This window comes from Bactrocera latifrons, unplaced genomic scaffold (genome assembly GCF_001853355.1).
Source record: "Bactrocera latifrons isolate USDA-ARS-PBARC rearing strain unplaced genomic scaffold, ASM185335v1 scaffold_46, whole genome shotgun sequence".
Taxonomy (NCBI): Eukaryota; Metazoa; Arthropoda; class Insecta; order Diptera; family Tephritidae; genus Bactrocera; species Bactrocera latifrons.
Genome location: NW_017537112.1, coordinates 1,559,836 through 1,565,528, shown reverse-complemented (window position 1 = coordinate 1,565,528; position 5,693 = coordinate 1,559,836). Strand labels below are relative to the sequence as shown.

General features: G+C 29.5%; 1 protein-coding gene across 2 annotated transcripts in view; it reads right to left on the bottom strand.

The window, feature by feature from the left end:
* LOC108973149 overlaps window positions 1-5,693 on the bottom strand; it is a 172,907-nt gene that overhangs the window by 159,425 nt on the left and 7,789 nt on the right. The window lies entirely within an intron of this gene.

Here is a 5,693-nt window from a genome sequence, read left to right as displayed (position 1 = left end):
TAGTTCTCGAGAAATCTTGCCAACCGACTTCAAAAATACAATTACGAGAAAAATGCGTGGACCGTCTTTAAGGTCCACTTAGCCTAGCTTGCCTCGAGCGCAGAAGTTCTCAAGGCTATATCACAAAAATTATTACTCGGAACAACTTGAAAATTAAGGAAAATATTCTAGAGGTATTGCAGAATTTAATAAGACAAATCCATGTTTATGAATCCGTAATAATTTCTCAAATTTATTATGAGACTTATGCGAGTTGTGTGTTCGATTCGCTGTAATTAAGTTTTTGAAAATCGAATGATTTATACAYATAAAACTATAGTGATAACCTGCTACCGATAAATCTAATCAGACTAAATGTTATGTTAAATGTTGTTATTTACAATTTATATAAATCTACAATTTTTGAAATGAAATTTATAACTGAAGTGTCGATTTAATATACCGGATTTGGGCGAATATGGAGTGCTTAAGCCCGTTTATGGTGTTTGTTGTATTCTAAACGTGATTCTATACAATTTAAATTTGGTAATCTATGCGGGCTTTCAATTATATTGATTATATGTTTATCGATATAMAAATTTTAGCTATAAAGCAACAACAACGAGTGAGCAAATTTGTTGGCAGTGAATGGAAGGTAACTAAATAAATCGCTGATGCAAAGAACTTTCAAAAATGGTAAACGGAATATACACCAGWTTAATATTTAATGAAAGGAAACATATTTGAAGTCGAAAAGAATGAAAGATGAGCAAATTTGCGGATGTGCGGATGATAATGACTGACAGAAAGATTGTGAAGCTGATTATGCCTTTGTTGATGTTTTTGTTTTTTAAATCAGTTGTTGGAATATTAATATATTTGACAGAAAGACAGATATTGTTTGGGTTGATAAATGAGCGTAACAATCAATTTTGCAAAAGAATAGAATGTGTTTGAAAAAAAAGTAAAAATAAAAARAGGCAGACAAAAAAGAAATAAATCGCAAAGATATGACAGAGACTTCAAGCAATTGAAAGCGATCAACAGCTGGTTAGGTTTTTTGAAAATGCTAACAGCTGGGCAAAAAAAATTTGAAAAATATTCGAAAAGTAGTAACAGTATGGAACGACGTTTGACCATTTCCTTAAGCCAAAAAGAAGCTAAACAAAAAAAGAAGCAKTCAAAAGGAAGCCAACAAAATTAGAAGGCGATTAAATAACAAATAACCAATCAAATCAGAGTCATAAATAATGACAGCGATAGTGACGCGAGTTCGCGTGATGGACAGCAATTAATTGCCGCTTAATAGGATTTCGAATAATAAATGAAAAAAAAAACACAAAAGCAATAAAAACATTAGCACTAATAATCATATAGCAATATATGATATTGTAATAACAGATGCAATTACCGCAGAGCTAAGCTATCAGGATCGGTGCAGGCAAAAAAGGCGCATGCGCTGATCAGTACGATTTTAAGTAGGTGTCGGTTGCACACACATACAAAAAATAAATACATACATGTAGTACAATTATAGCGATATACCTGCATTTCATTGCTGCTTTTGACTAGCAGTCGCTCATAAATTGATTATCTTAAWTAATTTTGTTGCATTAAAATTCCATAGAATTATCGCCTTATAAAGTATGTACGTCGGCGCTGTCAACTCGCTGCACACACACCAACCCACATGCAGCTGAATGTGTAGAGAAATTTTTAATTGAAAAATAATTACAATAGAATTGTATTTGAAAAGTAATAAAATATTAAATTAAAATCACATCTGTTTAGCATTCTAACTGAGTGATCGGCGCTAAGTGGTKTTTATGTGTCTGTGTAGGGATGATCATTTTGCTTATTACATGACAGAGGGTTAATGAATAATGATTYATTGATTTTTAATAGCGGTATTTGTAATTGCTTGCGAGCAGCGATGTAATCGCTTGACTGTTAGACTGAAAAAAAATTACTAAGAAATGTGTTTATATGCTCAAGAATCTCTAAATTATGTATGCGGATTAAGTTATTTTCAATCAGATAAGCTGACGATAGAGTTGTAATGCTCGCTCGCGGTTGTTTTGATTGATTGTCTGAAAATTTATACAAAATTGTTTTATTAAAAAAAATTATATTATTAAAAAATATATAATGTATCCTAAGCCAAATGTTTGTCGTGATCACCGGTGATACACTGGCAGCCTACTTGTTAAGCCTTTCGAATATGTTACCTTTTAGGTTAGCGCCTTCATTGCGATTAATTCGAAAAAAAAAAAAATCAATTCAAATTTGAGTTTAGGAACAAGTTTCATGTTTATTTTTATAAATAAATAACTCCTACAAATGACGCTATGTGCAAATTTTGCCTTTCGTGTAATCTTCATCGAACGATTTATTCAGTGAATGCTTGAATAATCCATCACAATCCAGATATTACTAAAAATAGTTCCTGTCAGATTGTAATAATTTTTTATGGAAGTATTTAATACTTGATAAGTGAAAAACAATTTTTTTTTTCAAATTTTATCTTGTGACTTGATTGAAGATGTGTATGTATATCAGGGGTCTGTCGCACCGCATATTGGCTGATGTGTCATTTCAAGGTCTCTAGTTTTAAAACTACAGTAGCAGCCAGTGGTTTAAAGTTAGTATCAGCGCAAATTATATTTAAAAAAAAAAATATTGAGATTTGTGACATTAAACTGTTTTTTGCGTTTTCTGATCAATTTTCATTGTTTATGTTTACAAAAAATTCCGCTAAATGACGCTGTGGTGTCATTTTTAGTTTATTTTAGTTGTTACTTATTTTATTTTTTTCATCAGTTCTCAAAACAGTTTTTGGAATGGACTTCATCTCCTTCACTTATTGGCTCGTTTGAATGCCGAACTCATAAGCCTATGTYTCATYGGYAGTTATAATGCTCTCCATAAATGTGGCTTTATCGTGACAAGTTGAGAAAGAACGCGTTTCGTACCCAAAATATCCACCAAAATCTGTCGAATGGATTTGCGAGAGATGTCAGGCTCTCACTCCATCTCTCTAACACTTGCCAGATGATTTGATTTTCATGCACCATATTCTTCACTTTTTTAATATTTTTATCAGTTCACCCAATATACTATAGGAATAATTATAATTCCCTCTGTCTCAACTCAGCTTCCATACATCTACTTGTATTTATAACACATACATATCTTTCACACACTTCAAATTCCTTTGCACATATTAATATAATATAAATATTCTGAAGCTAACCATCAATGCTCGGAATCAAACATTGCTAAAAATGGTTAAATCCCCTACAACAAACAAACAGGATTTTATGTTTGAATTTGCATATTAAAAAAAAGACATAATTTGTTTGATATTTATGACCCCGCCAGTCATGTAGCACTCATAAAGGAATTTATTAGGCATCCGGTTCTCAACAGTGGTTTGAAAGTTAAGAATTGATATGAAATGAGCTAATAACCGATAAGGGCTTGGCGAGGCGTAACAAAGAGATTATGTTCTGGGGCGATAATAAATAAARTTCGTTTCTTTCAAAGTATACAATGACGCACACTAATACTAATGTGTACAACTGTTGCCTACATATTATTACAATTACAATTTAGATAACTACTAACGAATGTAACATAGATATTGKAATCTAGCGTAATACTCGCATATTTAAACGTATTTGAATCAGTATTATTAGTGGACAGAGTTGCCATGTACTACAAAATAAATTCCTTAAGTCATATTTTTTAAATTATTGATTACCAGAGATTTGTACATTTGAAACATGGCAGGTGGCATATTTTGTAACCAGGGTTGCCATATATGTGCAAACACATTAAAGTTTATAAGCATGATTTTGTTTGTAGCTTAGAAAAATTATTTGCTCTTAAAAATATATTGCAGAGTAGCGTTGCCATATGTTAACAATATTTAAAATAATATGGAGCAAAACAAAAAAATGTGAGAACAAATAAAAAGTTTTGAGTAGCTGCATATGTATATAAGTAMGGCTTATTTTTCGCTAGAGCTGCCACTTAGCTAAAAAATGTGAGTACAATTATATTTGAAAGTTGAAAATCACAAACTGACTTTATATTAAAGATAAATCTAAAATATTAAGTGCATTATTTATATTTACATATTCAAACAGGGTTGCCATATAATTAATATTTAAAAGATAAATTTGAAATTAAAGACAAATTTGCAATATTAAATACTTTATTTATATTTACATACTTAAACAGAGTTGCCATAATATACCTGTGTATAATAACAAATATATAAGCATTATTTAAATATAAATATCTTGAGTCTGTAACTTTTCAGGATCTGTTTACTATTATTTTAACGAAAATTGATAAAACCAAAATTTAAAAAAAAAAAAAAAATGTTGCAGCCGTGGAAATTAATGAATTATTTCACTGTGTAGTAGTAAAATATGTATGATATAAAACCTGGAACACCAAAAATTTATTTTAATATTTTCTTTTTATTTCTAAAATTTTTGTTTAATGTTATTAATTGCGACTTTCCTTATAGAGATCAATAGTAATTCCACAGTGTCAAGTTTTCATGTACCATAAAGGTGTTATATTCAGACATATTGCATATATTTATTTGTGCAGTTAATAACTTAAGCCACAAATTTAGCAACCCGCCTTCGTATGCACATATGTAGATATTTATATATAAACCCGTATTTAGGTAGATACGTCAAGAAGTCGCAACAAGTTGTTGTACAAAGAGCGCTGCTTTGACACTTTTCTAATATATTTATGTAAGTATAGCTACATTTGTAAGTGAATATATATGTATGTGTATTAGTGATGTGTGAACTTTTTGTTTTATAATTTTTATGGTGAATTTAAATGAATTTTTGCTTGAACGCTTGGCTATCAAATATATTGTCTATTAGCTGGTTCATTTTCGTTAGCGGCTTGTGCATTAATTCTCTATACCATAAATGGAGACATATATATATTCATATCTATGTAGATGTGTATAAATATATGCAAATGTGTATGAATGGCCTGCTACAGGTTAAGCACAGTGTTTAAATAAGTTTGTTTATCTTTGTCATCATTTTTATAATTTTGTATTTATATTATCTTTTTTAAATATTATTTTCGTTTTTTATTGTTTAAATTTTTTAATTTTTGTATTCCTTTTTCAATATCGTATATATCCCATATATTTTAACAAATTTATATATTTATTAAATATTTTGCTTCATCAACTTCTGGTTTGTTTAACTCGCAAATCCGTGTTTGCTCTGCTTTATTCGTGCTTTTTTCGTTTTTAAGTTATGTTTTGCCCAATTTAATTTTTCTTTTTTATTTCTTCACTGCTTCGTGCTAATTTGTGAATTAAGTATTTGATCGTTTCTGTTCAAGTTTAGTTTAGATTTTGGCAACTTTTTATACTTATTATTTGGATTATGACTTTTTTGACCATATAAATATACATACATATGTGGGTGTGTGGGTGTTTGTTATACTTTTATAATATTTGCTTTTATTTTTTATAATTTATGCTACAAAGTTAAGTGCTTTTTCCATGTCTTCGCTTTACTGTTAAATCATTTTTAATTTATGCGAATGATGTATAGTATTTGAAATGAGGAAGAGATACCRAAGTAAATTAGAGCTGATTTTACAATTAAAAATTGAATTGGAATAGACAGAAAAGCATAAAATAAGATTATATGAAAAAT